Below are 13,363 nucleotides of genomic sequence, written 5' to 3' on the forward strand. Positions count from 1 at the left end.
TACCTCATTGTAGTTTTGACTTGCATTTATCTAATAATTAGTGTTGTTGAGCATCTTTTAATGTGCTTTATGGCCATCTGTATGTCTTCTTTGGAGAAATGTCTCTTTAAATTTTCTATGTATTTTTTGATTGGGTTGTTTGTTTTTTGATATTGAGCTGCATGAGTTGTTGGTATGTTTTGGAGATTAATCCCTTGTCAGTTGTTTTGTTTGCAAATATTTTTCCCATTCTGCGAGTTGTCTTTTCATTTTATTTATGATTTCCTTTCCTGTGCAAAAGCTTTTTAAGTTTAATTAGGTCCCATTTGCTATTTTTGCTTTTATTTTCACTCATTACCCTATTTTATTTTCATTACTCTAGTTGGATCAAAAAAGATCTTGTTATGGTTTATGTCAATGAGTGTTCTGCTTATGTTTTCCTCTAAGAGTTTTATAGTATTTGGCCTTACATTAATATATTTGTCCATCTTGAGTTTGTTTTTGTGTATGATGTTAGGAAGTGTTCTGATTGCACTCTTTTACACAGAGCTGTTCAATTTTCCCAGCAACACTTATTTTTGCCATTGTATATTCTTGCCTCTTTTGTCATAGATTAGGTGACCGTAAGTGCTTGGATTTATCTCTGGATTTTCTATCCTAAACAGCCTCTATTTCTTACCGGCTTTGTCATCTGAAGCCAAATTCTTCCCTTCTCTCCACTGTGGTTTCTCATCCATAAGAGGGAAAAAATTATTTCTTCACAGGGTGATGATAAAATGTCATCGAAACAATAGACCTAAAAGTTCTTTGTAAAGAGTAAATTCTCATAAAAAGACAAGGTATTCTTAGTTCTTGGGGGAAAAACTGTTTACTTTTCTATCACCAAATAAATACTAGTTCACATCATGATCATTCACACCCATGATAATAAGGGAAAAAAAGATGTAATCTCTTCATGCAGAGACAGCAGTTAACACTTTAATATAGATCCTTTGAGACCTTTCATTGCTTCCTTGGTAGCTCAGCTGGTAAAGAATCCGCCTGCAATGCCAGAGACCCTGGTTTGATTCCTGGGTTGGAAAGATCCACTGGAGAAGGGAACGGCTACCCACTCCAGTATTCTGGCCTGGAGAATTCCATGGACTGTATAGTTCATGGGGTTGCAAAGAGTCGACAGACTGTGCGATTTTCACTTTCACTTTTCATTAAAATGAAAGGTACTCACTCCTGTTATAATTTTGTAAAAATAGGTGCTAATGAGGTAGAGAAAGGGAGAAGTTTGAGGGCCGCAGGTTGACCATGTGGGAGAGGGCATTGGGGGGAGGCCCAGTGGACACATCCTTTCAGGAGCTCCACTCTGGCAGTGAATTGAATAGTCAGATGAACCACTTAGTCAATTAAAGTGGGGTAACAGTGAACATGGAAAACACTGATTTTATTAAAGTAGGACTTTTTTAAAAAAAGAAGAAAACATAAACTATAACTTAATTTAACAATATTTTGAAGGGATGAGCCTTCTTCAAGTACGTAACAGCTGATGGGAGTTCTATGTGGAATTTTTAAAAAGTAGAAGTTGACACAAGGTCACTGGTTTCCAGTCCCAACATCTTTAAAGAAGGGAGAGAACACAGAAAGAGTTGGGAAGCAACCTGAGTTCAGAATTCTTCTAGATTAAACACAATTTCCCCAATTTTTTACATTTGTCTTGCACATGCCAACTCTCAGCTTTTGCTTTTGTTTTGTTTTTTAAGCTACTTTCCTGTTACTGTTTATTAGAAGCATTCAGTTTAGATTTTGCACAATAGCAATTCTTTTCCTCACTCATATTTCTTTGTTTTACATAGTTATAAAAACAAGCACAACTGGCCAAACTAGTTTGTGGACAAACACATCTACCTCTTGGTGAACCTGAACCATGGGGGCAGAAAAGGCCTTCCTTGAGTCCTGCCTCCTGGACATAAGCATTTGCTCTGCCATTACACAGAATGTTTAACTGGGAGTAATCAATCAGTTAATCCAGCTATGAAGGTTTCTAATACACTGTAAATACAGAAAAACAATTGTGTCCAGGAGAATGCTTTTGCTACAAGTAACAGAAATCCAGACTCAAGCTGTTTTTGTTTTTGTTTAATAAGGAGATTCATTATCTCAAATAACAGGAAAGTTAGAAATAAGATGGGTTTCAAGGCTGGTGGATTCAGAGATTTCGTGGTGTCAAGGGGGCCCCACATTATCTCCGCCTCCCTGGACTGCTATTCACAGGATTGGCTTCAACTTGCAACTCTGTCCAGGAGCTGGGGCTTCAAGTGTCCTGCTGCTGCTGCTGCTAAGTCGCTTCAGTTGTGTCCGACTCTGTCCGACCCCATAGACGGCAGCCCACCAGGCTCCCCCATCCCTGGGATTTTCCAGGCAAGAGTACTGGAGTGGGTCACCATTTCCTTCTCCAATGCATGAAAGTAAAAAGTGAAAGTGAAGTCACTCAGTTGTGTCTGACTCTTAGCGACCCCATGGACTGCAGCCTACCAGGCTCCTCCGTCCATGGGATTTTCCAGGCAAGAGTACTGGAGTGGGTTGCCATTGCCTTCTTCGTCAAGTGTCCTGTCTCTTGCTAAATGGGAGTGAGAAAGAATGGGCATCCATCCAGGAATCAGGTCCTTCCCCTCCATCTTATTGGCCCAACTTGGGCCCCATGCCCATCCTGAGACTTCTTAATAACCACCATCAGCGGACTGGCCTGTGCTGGTTGGCCTGAATGTCAGCATCCACTGCTGGAGCAGCTGGTGTGTTCAGTTTCCCATTCCTGTGAATTCTAGCAGCTGGGTGAGCACCCGAACAAAACTGGATTCTAGGAGGGAAGAGAAAAGTGAAATAGATGCTGGGAGAGGTGTAGTCGCTCCTACAGGAGGCTTAGCTACTTCACAGTGTGGCCTCGGGCTGGCTCTGTTTCCTGAGATGCCACAAATGTACATCCCTGAGGCATCTTTGCCCCTGGTCAAAAGTCCTCCCATGGTATCGTCCACAGTTAGTGATTCTGAGCAGCTAAAAGTGACAAGATGAAAGCACAGAAACTGGTCTCACTGGAACTCATGACCGAACACCTGGATGGCTCTCCCATGCTGGCCACCTGCCCACATGCCCCTTGGTGGTTCACCGTCCCCTCAATAGGAAACTGTTCGAGGCTTCTCACCCCTTGAACACCAACACCTGCTTCCTCCTCTCCTCATATCCTGCTGACACCATTTTCTCAGACTTCACTGTGCAAACAGCAGCTGCCAGACTGCTCCTTGGTCAACTGTACAATCTGCCTCTGCCCAGGGCGCTGCCTGCCCTGTGGTCACAGTAGGTGACCCAGCCCCTCTGCCTCGAGCTGTGTCCCAGTTCCCTTCCCATCCCCCCATTGCAGGCCACTAGCCCCTCTCTCCAGCTCCAGGGGCCCACAAATGTGCCGCAAGCTCATCTGTTAAAAATAAAACAGAAAACCTCTTCCCCGACCTTCTTCCTGCTCATGCCTAGCTCTTTTTTCCCCACAAAGAAAACTCTATTTTAAAATGTGGTCTAGAGCCCCTATCTGGGCCCCGTCAGTCCTCATCCCCTCAGCTCACCAAACTTGAACTTTTCACGCCCTTGTCAGGCCCCAGAAGCAGCTGTAATCCAAGTGATCAAAGGCCTTGGCTTTTGCCAGATCCAGGCGCCTGCTGCTTCTGTCTGACTTGACCCCTCAGCACTTTCTCCTGCCACATTCCTCTCTCGGCTTCCAGAGCACGCTCTCTCCGGGGTGGGTTTTCTGGGTGGATTTCCATGGGCTTCCCTGCTGGCTCAGCCAGTAAAGAATCTACCTGGTACCTGGGTGGGGAAGATCTCCTGGAGAAAGGAATGGCTACCCACTCCAGTATTCTTGCCTGGAGAATCCCATGGACAGAAGAGCCTGTCCATGGGAGACATGACAGAGCCAGTGTTCTCCTCCCTTCCTCCCTCTCCCTCTTCCCTGCCTTCCCGTCTGTCCTCCTTCCACACTCTTGGGCCCCCAAGTATCTGTTCACCCGCCGTTTAAATGGTGATCGGGAGGCCCGGATCTCCCTCTGGCCCTGTGGTGCCCACTGGCTGCTTGCCTGCTCCTACTGTGATGTCTCATAGCATCTTCAATATGCCCCAATCAGAACGTTTGATTGCTCCCCACCCTCTGTCCCACAAACCTGTTTCTCCTCGGATCCTCAACCCCTAGGTTGACCATCTACACAGCTGCTCCAGTCTTAACTTGGGTGTCATTCTTGGTTCCTCTTGCCCCACGCCGCTCCTTTCACAAACTCCATCAGAAAGTCCTGTCATCTCTTCCCCAAGACAGCATCAGTCCTTCTGCTTTTCTCCATCTCTAGTGGCAGTCATCTCACAGAACCACAGTGATCATCCGACCCTGATTCTCTTCTTGCCTACTGTACAGGGGCCAGAGCAAGCTTCTAAAAATATTAAATCAGGTCATCTCGCTCCCCTGTATAAAACCCTTCAGTGGCTTCCTGTTGTGGGCAGAATAAAGTCTAGAAACCTTATTATGGCCAAAGTAGCCTTAACCGATCTCATCCTGACCTCTCTCTGCCTTATCTCTTCTGGTGAAACTCGGCTCTAACCACCCAGGCCTTTTCTTGTGGTGAAAACACAGACTTGCTCCCACCCAGGGCCCTTCAACTTGCTTTGCTGTCTGACTTTTGCAAGCTTGATGCCACTCAAGTCTCTGCTTAAAGGTCGCCTTCACAGAGGCTTTCCCTGACCAGACAGCAGAAGTTAGTCCCTGTCGCCCATCACTCTCCACCCTTAACCCATTCTATTTCTGTTCTAGAATGTATCACTATTGAAATTATCTTTTCACTTGTTTGTTTTCTCTTTCTCATTCATACTAGACTGTCACCATCAGAAAGCAGAACATTTTATCTTGTTTACTGTGGTGGCTGCTGCACCTAAAACAATAGTAGGAGCAAAAATGAAGTTGCTCAGTCATCTCTGATTCTTTGTAACCCCATGGACTGTAGCCTACCAGGCTCCTCCGTCCATGGGATTTTCCAGGCAAGAGTACTGGAGTAGGTTGCCATTTCCTTCTCCATGGGATCTTCCCAACTCAGGGATCAAACACAGGTCTCCCACATTGTAGGCAGATACTTTACTGTCTGAGCCACCAGGGAAGCCCAGGAAAGTAGGAGCAAATAGTAATAATAATTTAATGAATGAATAACTCTGCTTGTCTGAATTAAAACTTACTTTACAAAAGGAATAACCACCTTGGAATGATCAATAGAGGTTATGGGACAAATAACCCATTCTTTTTTCAGTTACAACTTAATTTATTTAGCATATATTTTTTGCCAGATTGTGTGCTAAGCACTGGAGGAAACCAGATGAAGAAAAACTAAAACCTGATTTCAAGAGTTCAGAGGTTAGGGAGTGGTGGCAGATTAAATTTAGAAAGTTGCAGTTTGACAAATACATTGAGAGAGGGAAGCAAAAGATGGTTTTGGAACTCAATGGGGAGCGTCTAACCCAGAAAGCTGAGATCAAGGAAAGCTTCCAGGGAGAAGTGATTCCTCAGGTGAGTCTTAAGGATAAGAGTCAGCCAGGTGAAAAAGTGGTGGAAGGTGGGACTGAACAATCTAGCAAAGGGGACAAGAGAAGCACAGGAGCCTTGGGAAGGCGTGAGGGAAGGGCAACGAGCTTAGAAGAAATGGAGATTGAGTTCAAGGAGGGGCGGAGGAGGGCCTGCAAAGATACCAGACTGGACAGATGAGGGTCCATTCATAAAAGGTCTTGCCACAACAGCCACAATGGTGGATATTTATGGAGAGCTTGCTCTGGTGCCAGGCATTGAGTGAAGCATATCACACCATGTTATTGAATCCCCATGACAACCCCATGAGATAGATGCTGTCACTTTCCTCATTTGACCGATGGGGAATGATAAGTCACCTTTCTGGACACACACACACACAGAGAGCAGAGTCTGCACGGAAGCCCATGGACGCATACTACAAATGCTTTCAAATGCAAGCCCTGGATTTCCTGTGAAATCTCTTGATTTCTCTCTGGTTCTTAGTTTCCTCATCAGTAGAATGGAGCTGATGGCAGTGTCCCTACCACGTGGAGTCTGTGAGGATTCAATGAGATAATTCATGTACTGAATTAAAACTTACTCACTGCTTAATAAATATGAGCTACTACTATTATTTTTTATTTTCTTTTTGGAAAGACTACTATTTAAACCTGGAGATTTTTCCCTGGGAGCAGAAACAGGACTTGACAATTCATGAACATTGAGGCTCTCTTCTTTCTTTAGGATTGGTGATTAGTTTACTCTTCTGTTACATGCTATGAATATCTAACTTTGGTCTTTTCTTTTTTTTTTCCTAATATCTTTTTAGATCCAGATTGACAGGTGAAAATATAAAATTTGTATTTGTAAGAAAGAATTGATGGTTAAAATTTTTTTTCTCATAAAGTAATGCATGCACAAGTTGAAAAAATTCTAACAATAGGGTAAAACATAAAATGTAAAATCCTACCTCTTTGCCTACACCCTCATATATAATGTAATTATAGCTAAACATAATTATAGCTATTATTTCTCTTTTCTCAGAAATTTGTATGTATATATGTACATGTATGAAAGTATATGTATAAAAATTTAGTCCTTGGAATTTTCACTTTTAATAATATTGTATTCTACCTTATTTTTTCACTTAAAATAATTTAGTTTTGATGTTCTTTATTGTACCAATTCAGATAAATGTATTGATCTTTTTTTTTTTTTAACAATTTTATTGATTTATTTAGGCTGTGTGGTGTCATCATTGCTGCGGGGGCTTTTCTCTAGTTGCAGAGTATGGGGGTAGTCTCTCGTTGTTGTATGTGGGCTTCTCATTGCAGTGACTTCTCTTGTGGAGCATGGGCTCTAGGCTGAGTGGGCTTCAGTAGTTGCAGTTCCTGGGCTCTAGAGCACAGGTTCAGTAGTTGTGGTGCGCAGGTTTAGTTGCTCCGTGGCATGTGGGATCTTGTCAGACCAGGGATCAAATCTGTGTCTCCTCCGTTGGCAGGAGATTCTTTACCGCTGAGCCAACAAAGGGAGCCCAGATAATTGTATTGATTCTACTGAACAGCCATGTAGTGTTCCATTTTATAGGGCCACTGTAGCATATTAAATCTTTTCCTGATGGGCATTTAAATTTCATCTAGTTTTCTTACTATTACAAGCAATATTATTAGGCTGTCTCTGTACTGTATATATTTGTGTGTGCAAGTGTTTTTGTGGGAAAAATTCCTAGAAGGGAAATTGCTAAGTTAAAGAAAATGCACTTTTAAAATTGTAATATTTACTGCCAAATTGCTTTCTAAAGAATTTATAGCAATTTACATTCCATTAGCAACATGTGAGAGTTCATGTTTCCCATACCCTTGAGTATGAGCAGTTTTATTTTTGCAAGTAAATACGTAAAAATGTATCTTGTTTCAACGTACATTTCCTTGATTATTTAAAAAGCTGGAAAAATGTTTTTATATGTTTGTTATCTATTTGTTTTATTTTGCTGCACACTGTCTGCTTTTTGACTATTTTTCCAGTGAATCGTTCGGTTTTTTTTCTTGCTAATTCTTAGATCTCTTTGTTATAGAAAGAAATTAACCCCCTTCCTTAGTTTCAGAAATTGAAAATTTTTTTTCTATCTTGTGGTTTATCACTTGATTTTGTGTATGGTATTCTTTGTCTTGCAAATTTGTGTAAATTTGTTGATCTTATCTTATATGACTATTGACCTTCCCCAGTTCAAAATTAGGAAAAAATTTTTTGAAAAAAAAATTACCAGTGATTTTTCTAGTATTGTTATTGTTTGTCTTACTTGATAATTATTGATCTACAGAGATATTATTTGGGTGTAAGAAGTAGAGTACTTCAGCACTTTTTTCCTAATGGCTTGTTTGTCACAACATTTCTGAATTATTCATATTCTCCCATTGACCTAAAATACCAATATATTTATTTTCTAAATTCTCAAAAGTATATGGGTCTCTCTGTGGGATCTCTCTTCTCCACTAACACCTTTGTTATTTCCTGTACTTTCTCTGTAATGTCCTTCTGTTTTCCCATAATTCGTCTATGTATAAAATGTCTTAATGTTGGGTAAAATTTGTTCTCTTTCATTTTTCTGTTTATGGTTGTACTGGCTATTCTCACTCTTTTATTATTCCACATTAGCTTTGTATCATTTTGTCAGATTATCCAAAAAAATCCTACTAGTAGTTGAATTAGAATTACAGTTGCTTCAGGGAAAGTAAGCTATGTTGTTTCATTTACCCCATTTTTTTATGTTCCTGTATTAATCAGGATAAGATAGACCATGTTGCAAGAATAGTTAAATCTCTAAATCTCAGTGGATTAATTCTACAAAATTTTGTTTCTCACTCATACAAATTTCAGTGCAGATCAGCTGCTCTCCAGAATAGGTCCTCCCTGTAGTACTGTCCAAGCTATTTTGATCTTACAGCTTTGCTCTCTCAAGAGGGGCCTCCATGGACTATGGAAGAGACATTTAATGTCAACAGTTATCCATGTTCTCATTCAAATTTCCAGCCCCCTTGTAGTCAGGTGGGGCCATATGATTCTGGCCAATGGGAAAAGCTGAATTTTCTCTGTGATCTCTTCCCTTGTTGGCCATGGCCAAAGGTCATGAGCTGAGGTGACAGAGTGCAAACAGACACCTTCTCAATAACAGTCACCTCATGGGAGGCAGCCGCCCTGGAGATTCATCTGGCTCAAGTCAGAGCCGGGGTGCATATGAAATAACTTTTATTGTATTAAGGTCACTGAGACTCTTAGGGTAAACTGCTACTACAATAAAACAGTTAAGATGGCACTAGTGATAAAGAACCCAACTGCCAATGCAAGAGACAAGAGACACTGGTTCGATCCCTGGATCGGGAAGATCCCCCAGAGGAGGGCATGGCAAGCTACACCAGTATTCTTGTCTGGAAAATCTCATGGACAGAGGAATCTGGTGGGCTACAGTCCATGGGGTCCAAAGAGTAGGACACGGCTGTGACTGAGCAACACCACCACCACAATAAAACAAACAACTCTATCCTGACCAATATAAAAATTAGTACCAAAAGTGATATGCTGCTGAAAAAAAAAAAATAAAACCCTTAAAATATCGGTTTAGCAATCTGTAGTAACAGCGAGGAATCTGATGTCAGAGGCTGCGGAGAAGGCAAAACATCTGGTAAAGGTGTTATTTGTGATTACCTTGAAGGCAGGTTGTTTCACTATTGAGCTTATAGTTCAGGGAGGAGATGATGGAAAACAGAACCCTAGTTCCATATGTGGTTGCTACTGGTTGTGTTTGGCTAAGTATTGAAAGAGAGAGAGAGACAGAAGAGTTGGAGAGGATTGGTGACAAAAAATCAAAGGCATAAAGCTCATATCATAAGTCCCTCAAAGAGAATATTGAATGTTTCCCTGCTCCTAGAAATGTCTGAAAGCAGAGGGACTGGACCTACTGTATGTTTGAGAGAGTTATGAAGTTGTGACAAAGAAGAATGAACCTGGTCTAAAAGGCCAGAGGCACCAACCTCCATCCTGGGCAGGAAGTGGCTATTTACAACTGTGGGGAGAGGCAACACCCACAATACCCATTTCTGGTGTGACCGAGAATGTAATAGAACAGGAAAAGACTTCTCAGAGGAAGTCCCATTGCCAAGAAGCTCTGGGACTGCCCCACACCCTGGAAATGAGCTCCTGAAGTCAAGTCTGTACCGATGGCCTTGTCACCTGTTAGAGATGCTTAAACCAGCGTAAGGCAGTTGTCTTAAATTTCACTAATCAGATTCAGTTGGATGTTTGAGGCTGGTACTGACATGTTCCTGTTAATCTGAGATGTTTTCTTGTTCTGAAGTAATGAGAACTAAGGGTATTATGGAAGTGGCCACCTCTCATGCATCAAGTTGCTGAGAATTCTGTAGAGAAAGCTGATCTTTTTTTTAAAAAAAAAAAAAGAAAGAAAATGCTTCTTGTGCAGTAGTAGTGATAAGAAGCCATACGTATAGGGGAGAAGGGAAAGAGAGAGAGAAATAAGCTTCTGTCTGAGTCCCTTGGAGCTTTCTAGTCCTCTTGGCTACCTGTGGTTCACATCCCTTTGAGGACCAACTGCATTCCTGTGAATTCCAGAGGACACTAGTTATCTCTTTTTCTTGTCTAAGCTTGATTGAATTGGTTTCTATTTCTTAAAATCAACAGAACCTTGACTGAGGAAGTTCCCATACCTTATCATAGCAAAACATCTCCAGGAAGGGACCTCCCCTTCCTTCCTGCTGTATAGGTAGTTTATGGTTGTGGTCACAGCCACGGCAATGAGATTTCTCATCATGGTCAGATTTCAAAGCCATGATGAGGGAAGAAGAGTAGCTGGAAAATTGGCTCATGCTTCCATGCCCGACTACACTGGCCAATTTTAGAATCACTTTTTAGTAGCAACACTGAAGAATAGTAATATTAAAATGAAATAGAATGATTCCAATTTTTCTTGGAAGAAGCTACTTTTTATTTCTGTTGTCCGTTTATTCTCCTGCTCTCTGGAAAGGTTGTTTGCTTTCTTGGTTCCATCTGCTTTCTTCTCACACCTGCAACATCCCCTCTCCTTTCATACTCTCAGTTGATGACCTCATTTCCTTTTCCATCGAGAAAAAAAGAAATAACCAGAAGACAACTGTCTTATCTGTCCAACACCAAATCTACCAAATAGCCAACAACTATACCCATTCTCTCTGCACTCCCTGCCTCCCTCCAGTGCTGTCCTACAGAGATTTCTGCAGTGACAGAGATAACCTGACTCTTTGTTCAATGCAGTAGCCACAATTCACATGTGGTTATTAAGCACTTGAAATGCAGCAAGAGCACCTAGGAACTGATTTGTACATTTTACTGAATTTTAATTAATTGAAGTTTAAATAGCCACATGTGGCTAGTGACTGCTGTATAGGACAGTGCAGGTATGGAGAAATCCTTTGAAGGGTTTTTCTATGAAAGGAACAAAGAAATGGGGTGGATAGCCATAGAGGGATGGGGGTCAAAGCAGCATTTTTTAAAAAGGTGGATAAATGATATTTCAGCCTGGCTGGTGGAAATGATCTGGTTGCTGTTGTTGTTCAGTTGCTCTGTCATGTTCCACTCTGCCACTCCATGGACTGCAGCACACCAGGCTTCCCTGTCCTTCACCATCTCCCAGAGCTTGCTCAAACTCATGTCCATTGAATCAATGATGCCATCCAACCATTTCATCCTCTGTCACCCCCTTCTCCTCCTGCCCTCAGTCTTTCTCAGCATCGGGGTCTTTTCCAATGAGTCGGCTCTTCGTATCGAGTAGCCAAAGTATTGTAGCTTCAACTTCAACTTCAGTCCTTCCGATGAATATTCAGGGTTGATTTCTTTTAGGATTGACTGGTTGGATCTCCTTGAAGTCCAAGGGATTCTCAAAAAATGATGAAGCAGGAGAAAGATGGGTCAGTGAAAAAAGCTGGTCTTAGTTAAAAGCAGGCCATTGTGTGCAGTGTCTCATATGGCAGCCACCAGCTACGCATGGCTGTTTAAATGCACATTAATTAGAACTTAATAAAATGATAAAATTTGTTCTCAGTCACACTAGTCACATTTCAAGTAGCTTCCATATTGGATGTACTTTCCATCATTGAAGAAAACTCTATTAGACAGGGCTACTTTATACTTTGTCTTCACTTCATGCTATCATTCTCTTTTTCTAATTAAAGATTATTAAAATCAAATATGAGCTTCCCCCATAGCTCAGTTGGTAAAGAATCTGCCTGCAATGCAGGAGACCCAGGTTTGATTCCCATGTCAAGAAGATCCCCTGGAGAAGGAAATGGCAACCCACTCCAGTATTCTTGACTGGAGAAGCCCATGGACAGAGGAGCTTGGCAGGCTAGAGTCCATGGGATCACAAGAGTCAGACGACTTAGTGACTAAACCACCACCACCAAAATCAAATATATATATGTGTGTGCATAGTTTTAGACAGCCCAAAAGCTCTGAAACCAGCTTCTCATTCCTTTCCACATTTTCTACTCTCCAAGCAATCATGTTCAGTTCTTTCCATGTTTTAAGGAATATTTGTATCTGCAATTCTAAATTTTCTAATATGGTTTCTTTTTTTTCCAAGTTTTGGGCACGATCATGATTTGTTTATGGAATATGTGGATTTAGTGTTTCTCAATACTACTGGGTGGGCTTCCCTGATAGCTCAGTTGGTAAAGAATCCCAGGAGTCCCTGGTTTGATTCCTAGGTCGGGAAGATCTGCTGGAGAAGGAATAGGCTACTCACTCCAGTATTCTTGGGCTTCCCTTGTGACTCAGCTGGTAAAGAATCCACCTGCAATGTGGGAGTCCTGGGATCGATCCCTGGGTTGGGAAGATCCCCTGGAGAAGGGAAAGGCTACCCACTCCAGTATTCTGGCCTGGAGAATTCTATGGACTGTATTGTCCATGGGGTCCCAAAGAGTCAGACATGACTGAGCGACTTTCACTTTTGCTTTCACTTCAATACTACTAGGTGGTGCTAGTGGTAAGGAATCTGCCTGCCAATGCAGGAGATGCAGACTTGGGTTTGATCCCTGGGTTGGGAAGGTCCCTTGGAGGAGGACACGGCACCCCACTCCAGTGTTCTTGCTTGGAAAATTCCATGGGCAAAGGAGCCTGGTGGGCTACAGTCCATGGGGTCACAAAGAGTCAGACACAACTGAGTGACTGAGCACAGTATTCCTCCCCCATCACACTGTACACATATGTACACTTCCTGTTTCCTTGTCTCCCAATAGAGTCAAATACTTTTATGGTTATATAAATATTCAGCATTTTCATTATTAAGAAATACCACTGTTCACCAGTGGTCCATATGATATGTCACGATTATTTTTTCTTTCAGATCTTTTTGTTTTTCCTAGAGTTAATACACTTAAAAATTGGCTTAGTTGTATCAGAATTTATCATCAGTTTGGTGCCAGTCTCTTCCCTAGAAGTGTATGTGTTCTTTCCATATGGTCAGATACATCAGTTTCCTCTTCTTGGAGCCCTTTCTCCCTGCGTCTTCTGACCTGCTCCATCTGTTCAGGTCACTCTCTGAGCCTGCTGCTCAGTTTGCATCCTGGGATCTCCCATTACCATCCTGGAGGTACCCTTCTCCTCTTTCTGCACTTGGCTCCGCCGTTTCCTGGGTATGCTGTCTCCTATCTTCCCATGCTCCCTCCTCTTGCTATTGCTCTAACAGTAACCACGAAAAGGAAATGTTTGAGGATTTGCGTGTCTGAAAATGTCCTTAGCCCATCTTCCCACTTAAAAGCTTTACTG

At 42.0% G+C, this 13,363-nt stretch overlaps 1 long non-coding RNA gene across 1 annotated transcript in view; it reads left to right on the forward strand.

The window, feature by feature from the left end:
• The first annotated feature begins 5,450 nt into the window (after nucleotides 1-5,450).
• The window catches only part of LOC145503884 (uncharacterized), a 69,226-nt gene continuing 61,313 nt past the window's right edge, over nucleotides 5,451-13,363 (forward strand). The window contains exon 1 of the long non-coding RNA XR_014051867.1: nucleotides 5,451-5,554. This is a non-coding gene — a long non-coding RNA (uncharacterized LOC145503884). The remainder of the gene's footprint in view (nucleotides 5,555-13,363) is intronic.

Source organism: Giraffa tippelskirchi, chromosome 4 (assembly GCF_054371585.1).
Source record: "Giraffa tippelskirchi isolate mGirTip1 chromosome 4, T2T-mGirTip1v1.2.pri, whole genome shotgun sequence".
Classification (NCBI taxonomy): Eukaryota; Metazoa; Chordata; class Mammalia; order Artiodactyla; family Giraffidae; genus Giraffa; species Giraffa tippelskirchi.